Genomic DNA, 16,013 nt, shown 5'->3' on the forward strand with positions numbered 1-16,013 from the left:
CACTTTGTTCTCCTCTCTGACATACTGTCCAAATCTTTCTCTTCCTCCAAGTCCCAGCCGTTTCTTAACCGCCTCATCCGCCCCTTCCAGGGTTCAGTGCTCCCTGAGGTCAGAGGCTGCGACCAGTGGAGCCTCGCTGACTGACAGTGAGAACAGTGAGAACGCGGAGGCCGAGGGGACCTTGGATTCCACCACCTCCCGAGTGTGTGTTGTCACTGCTGTTCCCGTGGGGGAGGGAGGGTTCTTGGGGCTGCGCTCCCCGCGAGGCGAGCCCCCAGCTGTGCGGAGGTGCCAGCAGATCCAGAAGCACTGTCCTAGCAGCTGGTGGCCTGGGCTGGGAATTGCTCCAGGCTGTTCCTTGCTCAGCAAAAGGTTCCAGGAAGTAGAAGCCATGGGAGGGACGCAGGGCTGCTCGCTCCAGAAGAGGCCCTCATAACCCGGCCACCGAGGTGGGGCCTGGGCCTCATGAGGGCCCGTGGAGGGGAACAGCTGGGCTCCTTGCTGTGCGTCTGCTTTTCCAAGCAGAGCACCACAGGGACTCAATCCAAACAGGGCGGGGCCAGCCAAGACGCTGAGGCTGGATGCTCAGCCCCTGCAGCTCGGGCGTGGGGAGCGAGGAACCGCTCCATGAGCGACTCATCCTACAGTGACGGACTTGAAGGGAAGCAAATCTGACCTCCAGTTATGCTCATCAGCTACGTTCTGACATGAACCCAAACGATTCTTTATCACTAAACAACCAGCACATGGGCTATTGTTATGGTTAATTTACATTTTTGTCTTGGGGTTTATTTTTGCTTTTTGAAATGCTTCATGAATATATTTTCACAAGAATCAAATAAATAATTCTTAAAATTCACTTAGAAAAAAAAAGGCAGAACATGAAAATGTTCTCTGAGCTCTGGCCAGTGTTGCTCACTGGTTAGAGCATCGGCCCACACACCAAAGGGTTTCGGGTTAGATTCCCAGGCAAGGGCATGTACCTGCAGGCTCGATCCCCGGCCCCAGGCAGGGGCAGGCAGGAGGCAACCGGTGGATGTGTCTCTCTCACATTGCTGTCTCTCTTCTCTCTCTCTCTCTCTCTCTCTCTCTCTCTCTCTCTCTCTCTCCTTCCCCCTCCATTCCTCCCTTCCACTCTCTTGAAAAAGCAATGGAAAACATGTCCTCCAGTGAGGATAAAAAACAAAACAGAAACAAACAAAAATGTCCTATTAACTGAAAGTAAATTGAAGGGATTTTTTTCTGTGCAAATTCCTATAGAAATCTAAATCACATAACAACTTCAGTCTTTAAAACAGATGAAGGTTTAAGCCAGTCTGCGTTCCTTAATTTTTTAATAGAAAATAAATTGCATCATTTTCAAGGTGAAAACAATGACTAACTTAGAAGTACTTTTACTTTATTGGGGTTTACATTATTGGGGTTCACTTTGATGACTGAAAGTCAAGTTAAGTATCAGTGTGCATTTTTCAAGGAAGGAGGACTTAAAATTCCTAAGAACAACTGGGTTTTCAGTTAGATTTCTTCTCCTAATCCTCTTTCTCATTTATAAACTTACTATTTCCCACTAAAGTAGGCCTTCTGCTGAGAAATGTGTCTAAATAATGGGCTCTATTTCACTTCAAAAGCAATACAATTAAATTTTATAAAACACAAAAATCTATCTACTATCCCCGCATCAGTGTTCAGTACCTCAGAGCTGTCTCGATCCCCTCCTGCCTTTGCCACCTCTGTCCTCTGTGCCGGGGCCAAAGCCCAGCGGCCAGTGCCCAATAACACTACATTTTATAACAAAGTTTGTTCCCACCAGGTTACAAGTCCTACTCGCACCGAGGCAATACCACCTCTAGGAGCCATTGCCACCTCCTTCTGTGCCCAGGCCTCATCGTCCCTCTGACAGAGAGCAAGGGTCTCTTGGCTCTGAGAGAAGCCTTCACCCCCATCGGCAGGAAGCAGCTAAGAGATCCAAAACCCCCTTTCCCTGAAAGAACTCAGAGCCCAGATCCTTGAGGGGTGTGGTGGGCAGTCAGACAGCCCAGAGCAAAGATGGTGGGTCAACTGGAGGAGAAACGGAGCCTGCGATGTGCTTCTCACACTCCAGCCGCTCTGCAGCTGCCATGGAGGGGCCTGTGTGGAGCTGACCTTTAACTGAAACTAATTAGAAAGAACTTATGGTTTCAGTGAATAGAAGACATAAGGTATAGAGATGAAGGAAAAAGAACGTGAATTAACGAACTGAAAGGGACTGAGCAAATTGCAGAAGGTGCGTGTGAGTTGCAGAGGGTCTGTAAAGAATTAAAGCTGAGGAAGTAAAAATGGTGAGAAGGGATATAAAGGAAGGGATATAACAGGAAGAAAGGGTAGTGGAGTAGGAATCCTTAATAGAAGGCATGAGGCATAGAGATGCATTTTGAAGGGAAAGGTTTATGGACGTCAGAGAAGGGTTGTGAAGAGAAATCTTAAAAGGAAATTATAGGCATACCGAATAATAAGTCTAATTAGATAAGTGAATCTGAAGTAAACTAATTTGTTTGGTTCTTTTCGCCATGTAGCAGGGGCGAAATTAGTACTACGGCAATATAATAAATTTCAAAATAAAATCTAGTGTAGTATAAGGTGGATAGATATCAACCAATCTAATCACAGGGGGACTGACAGGGGGGACTTATAATCTAGTAGAGCACCTGACTTAAGCTGAAAAGTAATCATATTATTTTAAATCTTAGAATACATATACTTATGAGCACAGGGGGTTAAGTTTCTTATATACAAATAGGGGGTTAAGTTTTTCTTAAAGTTTCCTTTTCAAGGCCTGTGCGAAGCGATTGAGGAAGTGATTCAGCTGTGAATCCAGCAAGCAGAACCGATAAGCATGGTCAGACCGACCCACCAAGAGTCAAAACATCATCTCATCACCTGATGACTAATTATAATAGCTGAGGACTGCAGACCCCCAGGCCTGCCCATAGCTGCATTCCTCACCCAGTCTCACCCTAGCCCCTTCCCCTATATAACCCTGTCCCCTGCGCCTTGCGGAAAGGCAGGATTTGATGCTTGTAAGCGCCCTGTCTTCTTGGTTGGTTAGCCTTCTCAATAAGCGACTAATATGATCCAACCCCGCCTTCGATATTGGACACAGCGACAGGCAGCTGAGCCACCTAGGGGTTTCCCGGTAACACTAACCCCACATTAGTGTTCCGTACCTTCATGACCCCCTGCCTTTGCCGCCCCTTGTCCTCTGGGCCACGACCAGCACCCAGCGGCCAGGGCCCAGTGCCCAGCACCCAGTGCCCAGAACCCAGTGCCTAGTGCCCAGAGCCAGGCAGCCAGTGCCCAGAACCCAGCGCCCAGTACCCAGTGCCCAGTGCCCAGCACCCAGTCAGTGCCTAGTGCCCAGTGCCAGGCACCCAGTGCCCAGCGCCCAGTCAGTGCCTAGTGCCCAGTGCCAGGCACCCAGTGCCCAGCGCCCAGTGCCCAGCGCCCAGTGCTCAGTGCCCAGCACCCAGTGCCCAGCATCCAGCTCATGGACTGGTACAGAGCCCAGGGTGCTGGATCAGATGGCTTATGTTCAAATCATAGCTGCATTGCTGTGATCATGGGACAGTCGCTCGCTCAGCCTCTCTAAGCTTCAGCCACCTCCTGAGTAGAATGGGAATAATATTAGGACCTGCCTCATACGGTTGTTCTGTGAATCAAAACAAAAAACAAACAAATTAAAAAAAAAAAAACAGAACCTAAAGCACTTAGCACCCTGCAGGCACATCTAAGCTCTCAGCAAACACCCACTGGCATCCCAACCCTGGGATGACTGATGGCGGTTCCTCTCAGGCCAGACGCCCCGACTTCAGACATCCCCTCTGGTGCCTGTGGCTCCCCAGGAAGATATCAGGAAAGTACGTCTCCTGTCATCATCGGGGAAAATCATGCTCACACTTCAAGACTCAGTTCAAATGCCAGTTAGGCTAACACTTGTTCTTGCAGCTCCCTGCCCCCACCCACTTTCATGCTAGTTGGTAGCACCTACTTAACCTAGCCACGATCTACTGAAGTTACTGTATGCCATTAGGTCTTCCTTTTCACAAAGTATGGCGGCGTTTATAATACAGAACTGAGTAGTATTCCTTTGCTCAGTAGATGCCAGGTACCAAGCAGACACTCTATAAATATTTATTGAATGAATAAAACCAAATGGCATCTGTGTGGACGTTAGGATGTATGGAGCATATGGCTTTGGAGAAATATAATCCAGATTACATCTTTCCAGAAACCAGTTATTTCTGGGTATAAATGAAGCTAACCAAGTCAGATGCCAGGGAACACGGATAAAAAGAGAAACTGGAGGAGAGATTGGGACGGTGCCACCTGTTCAGGGGGATGTCCTCCATCCCGTGGGTTCCAGCCTAACGCCTTGCCGGGAAGTGATGCTCACACTCGTGCATCAAGGCCTTTGGTGGGAGCAAATAAGCTGTCAATCTGCCAAATCAGGGCGTGAGCAGAGCTGACAACTGACCCTCCTCGGAAAGGACGCCGGTGGAAGAGACGCCTGCGGCTTTGTGTGAGGCAGGAAGCAGTCACGTCACTTGAGAACCAGGGACAGCACGGCATTCAGGGCTCCCAGAGGCTGGACAGGGGTGGGGAAGAAGACCAGGAAGGAAATCGATTGGCGTGTTCCCTGTATGCCAAGCACCTAGGTACTTGACATAAAATAAGTGCTCAAAGCAACCCAGGAACAAAGCATTATCGTCCCAGTTTATTGATGGGAAATTGAGTCTTGATGAGGTTAAATGACCAAGTTAAGGTCATGCTATAGTTTTTTGCTCTGTAACGAAATTCTTCCACCGGCAACTCTTATCTAAACCTTTCTCCCCTATAATCCTTCCTTTTCTCTCCTGTTAGAGTCGTTTTCTACAATGAGTTTAGTTAAACTCTCCACTCTTAAGCTGTCCATGGTTCCCTCATGTTCACAGAATGAAAATTCAAATATTCAGACTCATTGATGGGACATCGTAATGGGCTCAGCTCCCAGCGTGGCTCACCCTCACCATCGCACTTGACCGTGTCTCCCTGCGTGCTGTGGGATCCCACGCTCAGGCTCTCTGGCTCATGTGCGGCCTGTCATTTTGCTTTAGTGCCAGCGCATTCCACTTCTTCCTCCTTTACATTTAGAAAATCTCCCCCAAGCCCTCTGTCTCACTTTTCCCTCTGACTAAACGTCACATAACTGGCACTTCACACTAAAACGGCTCCCCCTGAAGCCCCAACAGTTCTTCATGTCAAAAATAATGCGAAAATTAGTGGCTAATATTTACTGAACATTTATATATGAATCTGAATGCTCTGCAATCACGCAGAGTACAGATGAGGTCCAGAGCAAAATTAAGTACCCGCCTCCTGTCAGTCGGCCAGGGCCCAGTGCCCAGCAGCCAGGGCCCAGTGCCCAGTGCTCACGGCAGGCAGCGGTGAGAATGCAAAGCACTGCAGTGGTCGGCGGGCTGTGAGTTCCAGTCTCTGAGCCCCAGCATGCCCCGTGCTGACACTCCCTCTGCTCTCCACTTCTTACTTCCAGACATGGCACTATTTTCCCTACCTGTTCCTTCTCAGTTCTCTGTCAATTCTGTCTTCAATGTGCACTTCCATTGCTGGTATTCCTCAAGAATCTTTCTTTTCACGTCCTAGTCGCTCTAGGCGAGCTCAGCCCTGGCCACAGCTCCCACTCCACATGCTCGCGAGGCCCCGCTTCTGCCCGCTACCCACTTGTCTCTCTTATCCTTCGGGCTCCCCGAACCAGCTCCTCTCTGGGAATCTCCACTTGAACATCCTGCTTGATTAAACCTCATGTTTAAAAACCACGCTCACCTTTCCCAACTTCAAACCTGCTTCTCTCCAATTCTCTCAGTTGAGGACATATCATCCATTTAATTTCCCGTGTTAGGAACTTAAGATCAACCCTTGACTTCCCCCTGCCTCTCTCTCGTCTCGGACCCCAGTCCGAGCCTGTCCAAGTCTGCCTGAACTCCTCACACCCTGTTCTCTCCTGCCTGCCACCTCTTCTCTGTACTAAGCCACCGTCCTTCTCTCTGTGACTATATAACAGCTTTCGAACAGATGCGATGCTTCCAGTTTCGCCCTTTCCAATTCATTCTCAAGCAAGCAATAATCACACCGCCGTTCTGCTTCAACCCTCCGGTTTCCTGCTTCCCTTAGGATAAAGTTCCAAAACCTACGCATGGCTAACCAGGCAGTAGGCTCTATATCCCGGCCCCTTATCTTAGGCCACTCCCCCTTCTCTATATGCCCTCTTCAGGACAAACGTCCTTGTTTCTTGAACATGTTAACATGCTACGCTTTCTCACAACTGCGCACGTGAACACAGCTTGTCTCTTCAGGAGCATTCCTCCATCCCCTGCGCGACAGCTGCTCGTTGTCACGTCCCAGGTGAACCCCTGTGAACCTTCTGCCTCCCCAGGCTCTTCTCCGTGCCTCCACGGCCCTCTGGCCTGCACCCTGCCTTGGTGAGCAGACTGCTGTGACTGTCTCCTCCTCCATTCACCTATGCTCTCCTTGAGGAAAAAGACTCCGTCTTCATCCTGCATGACTCATCTTCCAGCATAACGACGACGTTGTTTATTGGATTAGAGAAGAACCAGAATAAGCTAAACCTTACACATTATAAATCCTCAGACCTGAGAGTCAGGGATGTGGACTGAGGCCGAGTCTCCCCAGCACTTAGGGATGCGCTGCCATTTCTGAAAGGAGAGGGAGGCAGGACAAGCAGCAGGACCTGTGTATAAGCGGTGAGACATGCTTATCTGCACATTTAAAAAAATGGCCATGCCACTGAAATCTGCAGAATGAGGAATCATTCCAACTTCCCCATCCTTCTCACATCCCTTCCTCTATCGGGCCCGAAGCACCCTAATGAGGCCGACTGCCTTCGCTGCTCATCTGCACCTCCTCTTTCCCGGATCTTCACCTTTCGCCTGCTCTGGTTCCCCTAGTCCTTCTCCCTCTCATATCCCATCCGCATTGCTGTCAGAGTCATTATTCTAGAACTCATATCTGGCCGTATTACTTCCACATAAGCCTTCAGAGACTCGGTTACCTACAGGATAAAATCTTTCCCACATGGCATCCAAGGTTCTCCCTCTTGGTGCCTAAACTCACCTTTCCAGGCTCAGCCCTGCCATTTCCCCTCTTGCCCCTACATCTCAAAAACCCTGAACTATCTCTCCCTTAGGACAGTCTTTCCTTTGTAGTCTTTGCACACGCTGGGCCCTCTGCCTGGAACTCCTCCCCATCTCCGCCCACACATGTCTTCCGCATACTCCCCTGTGCCCAGGCAAAATGTGGCTCCACATACAGGGCCCCCGCCAGGGACTCGCCGATCTGTTTGGATGTCTGCCCAGCTGTGTTTTCCTCTACTGAACCCAAGAAGATAGGGCAATGTCCTTTGCTTTGCTGCATCTCTGCAGCCTGTCATACAGTAGGCGTCCAATAAATGTTGAATAAATAGAGGAATGCAGTCTTGGCTTTGAGAGTCAGGGTGGTGGAACAGGCCTTCCTGCCTGTCTAGGTTCCTGTTTCTTTCCTTAATTAGAAGGTGGTATACTCAGCCTCTCTTTGTGATGAACTGTTTGCTAGAGAAAAGTCGTATTACACTAGCTTTCTGTTACCCACACGTTAATGGGCTACCTAACTACACTTGGTTGCACATCTACAATTCATATGAGAATTGAGAATTAAAACAGGTCGGTGTGCTAAAAGCAAGATCCTAAGTGCATTCAAGGGCCACTGGTTATTATCTATGTCATTGCTCTAATGTCATTTTGCTGATAATTTATGCATTTCTCCTTCTCTATTCAACTCCCTAAGTGCAAATAATTGAAGATTGTCAAAACATTCCCAAAAACTGTGACCTCCGGGGGCACAGTGACTCAGAAGGTGCCGGAGAAGTAGTGGCTCCTCCTGAACACTCGACAGTGACAAAATGAGTTTATGTAAAGTTTGATAGGAAACAGGAAGGTTAAAAAACAAGCATGGTATGGAAGCCGTAGAGAAGTGCTTCCCAGAAGACAGATCTGAACATGCAGAGGGAAACGTTTGGGCAGATACAGGGGTTTTCTTTGAACCTCAATTTTCTCTAATAGCTCTTTAAAAAACATTATTGTTGAGAGTATTACAGATGGTTCCTTTTTCCCCCATTGCCCCTTCCACCCAGTTCCCACCCGCCCCTGTCTCTCACCACCCTGTTGTCTGTGTCCATGGGCACTGCATATATCCATATGTTCTAATCTCTTCCTGCCTTCCCTCACCGTTCCCTCTGAGATTCCTCAGTCTGTTCCTTTTCTTTTCTTTTCTTTTCTTTTAAGATAGGGCTGAAAAAGCGAGAATTGAACTCATCATAATTCTCTAAGACCAGCATGTCTGATGAGAGGGAAATGATTATTCGCTCTATTGGAGTTGCTTTAAGGGAAACTTCTTGATGAAAGCTGTGTCTTAAAATACTCGCTCGGTGAGGAGTTATTTCAAGATGTGAATCAGGGCGGAGGCTGCAGCGGGTTTGCATAGGGAGAAGCCTTGTCTTCCGGAGGCCGAGCTGAGCAGATGAGCAGGGTCTGGCCCTGTCCCCGGCCTTTCTGGACGGCTGGTTCCCAGGACAGTGGCATCCTAGAAGCCTCAGCAACTGGTAAGGCGATGAATACCACCCAGCAAAGGGCGGGTCACCCTTGAGCCCTCCGTTTCCCCTTGGCAATCCCTGTCTGCCCAGGCAGGGTCCTGCCCAGGCTCGGCGTTCTCAACACTTGCCAGTTCTCTCCTCTTCACGGTCACTGGGCAAGGCCTCCAGCTGACCTTGAGGCCTCCATCCCTCTTCTGGGCTCATGAACACCAAAAGGCTGGGAGTGGAAATCTCGAGAGGAGACATTAACTCTCAGCTGCTGCACTCAGCGGTCCCTGTTCTCCTGTATCATTTAAGCTTCAAGTCAAACGTCACCTCCTCTGACACCTCCCAGCTCTCCCAGGCGGAGGACACTGCCCCTGCGCCCTTAGGGTTCTGTACAGACCCCATCGGCACACACGCTTCTCATCACTATGACGCCGGCTTACCTGCCTGGGGTGCCTTCCAGGGAAGGACCGCATCATAACCAGCCTCCCTCCCCGAAGACCAGCAGGGCCGCTCAGTGCGCTCCTGTGAGGTAAACGTGTGAGTGAGGCACAGCGAAATGGAGGAGGACTGTGCAAGGGAGATTCCGTCTGTCCACACCCAGGTAGAGACAGGAGCCAAGCATGCTGAGTGGCAAGACTTGCCAAGGTGAAACTCTAACATGGGCTGAGCTTCAGTGGCAAGACGCCCGAGCTGCATAAACAAGCCACCTGGATGGCTGGGGTGTTCCCAGTGACTAATCGTAGACACACTGGAGGGTGTTAAGGCTCCTCTTTCCAAAGTCAATACCTTTACCCGTCAGTGCCAGGCATCTTTCCCTGATGCGTTTAAACTGGGCACCGGGAGCCCAGAAGTAACGGAGCTTGAAGACTTTGCCTTCATGATGATGTGGATTAAAATTTAATTGGGATTTGAGATGGGTTGAGCGGGAAGCTGCTAAGTCTTCCGCGCAAAGGGAAGCATGTTTTCTGTTTGTGTGGAGTCACCGTTTGTTCACCCAGCCCGCCACTCACTCCATAGAGCTGTGGTGCTTCTTCATTTCCTATTCAGCACGAGGGCTCTGGGTCAGAGAGAAGGCCAATCACACAACCGACACAGGTGGAGACATTTAGCCGGAATATCCCAAAGGCCTTTACACTTCTCTTTGATATATGTAGGCGCAGGGATGGGTGTGCCCCTATAAGTGAGGAATGCCAACATAGCACATTGGGGAAATGAAGACGTCTCGTTGAGGGAAGAAAGGAGAGAGGGAAGGAAGACAGAATTCAGACACTATTTGAAGAGAAGGAGCTGTTTTGAGAAACTATAATTTAAAAAATAACTCAGTTTTTTGGGTCTTCAAGCTGATAACTATTAAATGGAGCCCAGAACACTGCCAGGCCCTTTGAAGGACCTAGGAAATTCAGGGGAGGCCTTGTGACCTCACACAAGCGACCCCACTTTAGGGGTATTTTGAAATAGCTTGTGAGCTTAGGTACCAGAGGCTGGCTGGGAATGAGAAGTGGAGGGTGGAAGGCCGTGCCGTGGCTTCCCCTCCACTATTAACACAGGGTCAGGGTGCTGCCGTAGGATTGCACACGCTGCGTCTCACACGCTGCAGGCAACACCACAGACGACCTCAGCTCACCTGGAGGTGGAGTGAAGTCCAGCCAGGAGCCAAATGCCCGAGTCTCACTCAGGACACACACACCTAATCTGGGCAAGAGTCTAAAGGGAGGCCCACACTCCCAGTGTCCACATGTTTACCAGGAGCAAGTCAAGTGAACAAACTGGCAAATGAAATGGGTCTTATCCTCGAGGTTGACAAATCTACCTTCCCAATGGCCTGGTTAGATTTCCCAGATCCTTGGCCTCCCATGAGAGAGCGCGGCAGCCACCCCTCACCTGTGGCCGCCCCCCACACCAGGTCCCAGAGGGCCCGCACGCATGTGCGTGGACACCTCTCCCTGTGGCCCCCCACACCAGCATGGACACCTTGGGAGCAGGAAAAAGTTCCCACACAACTGCTCCCTGGTCACCCCTGGGGCTAGAGTGTCTGTCTTCAGGAAGCTGGGCATGGGGGGGGGGGCACAGGACACAGTCTCCCAGTCATTTGGATCCCCAATACCTAGTGTGTGGGGTATGGGGTGGGGTGAGGCTACACAGGCTCTAGGTAAGTATGTCTCCATCAACCTGAGGAAGCTGTGCTTTGCACTGAAGGGCGTGGCCACAGGAAGATCAGAACAGGCCTCCGTCTAAGAGCAGGACTGGTACAGGAACTTCACGTCCCAAATGAACAAACAAAACAGAAACAAACTCCTAGATCCAGAGAGCAAAGTGATGGTCACCAGACGGGCGGGGCTTGGGGGATGGGTGAGAAGGGGACGGATTAAGATTGATGAATTGCTGGTTATAAGAGCAGTCATGGCCATGTAACGTCCGGCATAAGGAACGTAATCAATAATATTTTGCAATAAGCACGTATGGTGTCAGACGGTACTCGCCTTATGGGGTGATGACTCTGTAAGTTATATACAGGGTGGAGCAAAAGTAGGTTTACAGTTTTAAGTTTGTGAAACAGAGTTTATTCTTGTATTATAATTTATTAATTATTGTATTATTTTTCCACAGGAACAACTGTAAACCTACTTTTGCCCCACCCTGTAAATGCCTAATCACCATGCTGGACATCTGAAACCAGTAAAATACTGTCCATCAACTGTAAAGAGAAAATAAATAATACAAAGGAGGTGCTCCGGTCCTTCCATGCGTCTAAGATAACTAGGGGTCCAAGCCGATTCCCTTGGGGCCTGCAGCAGCCTCGCCGGTCTCGGCCCGCGCCAGGCAGGGAGGCCTCACTGGTGGGCATGGAGGGCACAGGGACAGATCCAGGACCTATTTTTTAAATTTTTTATTCTGAAAGTTTTCAAACAGACAAAGCAAAGAGCCTGGTGTGACACCCCCACCTCCCAATTTGTGGGAGCCTCCCTGTGGCTCCCAGCCACAGGGCCACCACGTTCCCGCCAGCTTCAATAATTACAAGGATCAATGTTTCATCAACTTGTTTCTCTATTCCTCAACTTTTTTTCCAGGAATATTTTAAAGCAAATCCCAGACAGAGTAACATCTCACTCCACATTCTTTTTCCACGTGTTTTAAAACAGCCTAGACATCACTGCATCTCTGATGACTAATATCCTATCTCACATTTATGATCATTCTTTAATATCACTGAATATCAAGCCCACATTCATTTTTCCCTGATTGTCTCAAAAATGTCTTTTTACATTTGTTTAACCAGGGCCCTGGACTTACTGTAGCAGGAGGGAAAGGCCTCCTTGTGGTTTAGGAACCAGAACCTCTCACACACCTCCTCCTGAAACCCGTCAGGCATCGCAGCTGACCGGAGCCGCAAGATCAGAACAACAAGCCAGCTGGAGAGGCTGGCCTCTGAGGATGAGGCCGCCAGGAGCCACGGGCAGCTGGGTCCCCACTGCTTCTGAGTCGCCCTCTCTGCAGCCCACGTCTGAGAACCAGTGCCAGAGCTTCCAAGCACTTACAGGATGTAGGTCCCTGAGCGCCGTGGGCGGTGGAAGTGAGCTCCTGCCCTCCCTGGTACTGCCTCTACTTTTCAGGATTTGATCCTTCTAGTTAAAGTCCGAAAGCAAGCTGCATGGGGTGCTACACAGAGCTGAAAGCAGGGGCTGCAGACACCCCTCTCTCCGGCCCTGTCTGACTGCTTGGCCTTGAACACGAGTCTCACCAATCAGCTTCTTCACCTCTGAAGTGAGAGAAAGGGACCCGCAGTCCCTGAGACTCTGCGGGCCCAGCATCCTATCATTTTAACTCAGCCGCCAAGCTCCCGCCATGCTCCCGCCACGCTCCCAGCCACGCTCCCAGCCACAGGGCCACCACGCTCCCGCCACGCTCCCAGCCACAGGGCCACCACGCTCCCGCCACGCTCCCAGCCACGCTAGATGCTGGAGGACACAGACAGCTTTCCTCCTCATTGCTAACTCTATAGAGAGAGCGGCGGTATTTGATTTTGGCACTACCAGATTTTAGTCCATATGAGGCACTCAATGTTATTGAATGAAGTACCTAATCCAACAACAAATGGTTGAGTATTCGCGATGAGCCAGACCCTGGACTAGCCCAGGGCTCACAAACCCCCGAGAGGCTCATGCTTAAACAGGGAGCTGTCAGTGGAGGACAAAAGCTCTCTGATGGTAACAGAAGTCACAGGTCTTCCAACCTCAGACCCAGGAGAGAGATATGGGACGGTTGGCCCCAATCTCTGCGTGCCCTGCTCCCCAAGTTGAACCCCATCTGCTCCAACAGGAACCCCGGAGAGTGATCCCATCCAAAAGGAAGTGCATCTCCCCAGCGGCACCTGCCCTGCCAGGTCCGTGTTCCTGAAGGGAGGACAGGAGGGATGCAGCCGGCGAGGCTCTGTAGTAACCTCAACAGTCCTCGCAGCCTGCTGAGGCCAGGGCCCAGCGGGACAGCCCGCGGTTCCTCCCCGCCAGTGGGCAGGCGCTGCTGCCTGTGCTCTGCAGAACTGCTCTGGGCACGGGGCTGGGAGACCGGTTGGGGCACGGAGCCGTCTTGGGCCCCGCACTGTTCACCAGGCTGCTCCCCCTGCAGCGGAGGCAGGCCTAGCCATCGTTGTTGCCGGACAGGCCCAGCTCACTGACATGGAGGGGTCGGAACTGCTTCCTCCTGCATTTCCACGTCTTCTCCGGCCCCTCGGAGCAGCCCCTGGGGAAGGGGCTGGACCCGGTGAGGAGAATGCTGATGAACAGTCAGAGTAGGAAGAGAAATCAACACGCCGGGGAACTGAGAGCCGGGTGAGCCGGGGAGGGAGGCTGCAGTGGGAAGAGACTCAGGCTTGGAGACAGGCCTGGGCTGGAAGCCTGGTTCTCCAACCCCCTGACTTAGAGACTCAGAAGTTACCTACTTGACTTGAGCTACATCTGCAAATGAGTTAACAGCCACCTCATGATTGTGGGGAACCTAGACAGTGGTGTCCAAGCAGGGCTCATTGTCAGACTCTTCAGGATTAAAAAAACACAGATTTCTGGATTTTTCTCAAAACTGCTGAATTCGTATCTCCAGAAGAAGAGTCCAGTAATTATAATCTGCTTTACAGATGCTGGCATCGCTGCAAGTCTGTGGTGAAACCAATGCCAGGTGTTACGTTACAGGGTGCCCCCCAGCGCAGCCTGACTTCTAAGTGGAGGACGTGGACGGGATGTGGCTTCGCAGGGGACACCCAGAGAAGAGACCAGCTCTGCCAAGAGACCCTGAACTCAGGGCGGCAGCTCTCCATGGAAACACAGACAGTGCCCCTGCCTCTGAGCATTCTCCAGGGAAGGAACAGGCCAGACCACAGAGAAGGACATCCCTTCTCTCAGAGCCTGGCAGCAGAAGCAGGGTGTGCAAGTTAGACATGGACGTCTGCAATGAAAGATGATCATCACAGATCTGAGAAGGAACTTGAGCTCCTGCAGGGCAGGGGGACAGAGGGCAACATCTCAATATCGAGGGGTGGCCACTGCTCTGTGGGAGAGACCGGGTGACCGGCCCATCCGCCAGGGCCACCGCCCTCACTGGGCCTGGGTTTTCCTCTGTAAAATGTGGTGACAACTTGTCTACTACGAGAGGCCTCCTGAGCATCCAGTGAAACAACAGACTGTGAAGGGCTGCAAAGCATGAAAAGCCGTGCAGACACATGGCCCACGGTGCCACCAACGTGGAGCTCGCTCCGAAGTGCAAGCATCTGTGACATGGGCTCATGGAAAACGTGTCCTCTATGAATATCGCTTTTGACTCCCCAAGGAACAGCAGCACCCTCTCCTAGGAGACACCCCAGAGACCAGAGCGGCCTGTTTCTAAGTTTTGGCCACTAAGAGATGGAGGTGCAGGGCCGTGTGCGAGGAGCCCGTGGCCAGCCGCAGCGTCTAGGTTGCATTCAGTGGCTTAGGAGAGAAGGGTCACGGTGAGCACACTCTTTGGGGTAGAGAGGAAAGAGATCCTGGAAGGCTTTTCAAAACCGCAAAGTAACAAGGGTAGCACCCACCTCCCACCCACACGCCACTGGAAATAACTTTAAATAATGCATCCGAGAACACCCACAGCACAGGCATCTGGATTGAGGACTTTCAAAGGGAGGGTGTTCCAACAGCATTCTTTCAGGGAAACCGTTTTAAGAATCATTTAATCCTCAGGCAAGTTCATCCCGGGATATGTCCTTGGGCCAGCTCGGAGCTAGTGCTGAAATCCTGGTACGGCCAATACCATCAGGTGGAAAAGAAATTTATGGCAGAAAGGGATTTATCGCGAAAAAGGCTTCGTGGCCTTCCCAACCCCCGTGCTCCCACTCCTACCCCAAGGACGCGGTGGCAGTCACTGCGCTGAGTGCACAGAGCTCCACCAAGCTTGGCTGGTCACTCAGAGGCTGCTCAGAAACTGAGCAAACGATATTCATTCTTTCAATAACTATCCACTGAACTTCTGCCAGGTGCAGGCATGGTTCTGGCGCTGAGAATAAAACAGTGAACAAAACATATGAAAATCTTCACCCTCAACAGCTTATATTCTGGAGGAGAGAAATGACAATAAAGAAATGCAATCACCCGGCCTACGTGGCTCAGTGGTTGAGCGTCGACCTATGAACCAGGAGGTCACAGTTTGATCCCCATCAGGGCACATGCCCAGCTTACGGTCTCTATCCCCAGTGGGGGCATGTAGGGGGTAGCCAATCAATGTTTCTCTCTCATCATTGATGTTTCTCTCTCTCTCTCCCTCTCCCTTCCTCTCTGAAATCAATAACAATCTTTTTTTAAAAAGAAAGGTATGCATTTTACAGTAAGTATTTTGGAAAAGAATAAAGCAAGGAAGGATGGGAAGGGTGCCTCCTATTTTGTACAGGGTGGTAAGATAAGACATTAAACAAATCAGGGAGGGAGGGAGCCACGTGGACATCTTTGTGAAGAGGACTCCTGGCAGAGGGACCAGCAAGTCCAATGGCCTGAGGCTGTGCATGCTTAGTTTAGTCAAGAACAATGCGTAGATGGTATATCTTCAGTTGACTGAAGGAGGTGGGTGATAGGCGATGAGATTCAGAGAGGCAGCGAGGAAACACACCAGGGTGGGGCTAAGGGGTTAGCTTTCACTCTGACAGCGATGGGGAAACATGAGGCACCTGTCCTAGCAGCAGTCGGGAGACCAGCTACCTTACCTTGTGAAAGCATCTCTGGTTATGCTGATGAGGACAGAAAAGCACAGGTGAAAGCCGTTGGCGGCGACTGTAACACAAAGGGACGGAGTGGTTGAGACCAGTGTGGGGCAGCGGCGCTGGCGGGTTTGC

At 50.8% G+C, this 16,013-nt stretch overlaps 1 protein-coding gene across 1 annotated transcript in view; it reads right to left on the reverse strand.

Moving 5' to 3' along the window:
• UBASH3B (ubiquitin associated and SH3 domain containing B) overlaps window positions 1-16,013 on the reverse strand; it is a 137,357-nt gene that overhangs the window by 65,113 nt on the left and 56,231 nt on the right. The gene's annotated exons all lie outside the window — the stretch shown is intronic.

Source organism: Myotis nattereri (genome assembly GCF_964212035.1).
Source record: "Myotis nattereri genome assembly, chromosome: 19".
In the NCBI taxonomy this organism is placed as follows: domain Eukaryota; kingdom Metazoa; phylum Chordata; class Mammalia; order Chiroptera; family Vespertilionidae; genus Myotis; species Myotis nattereri.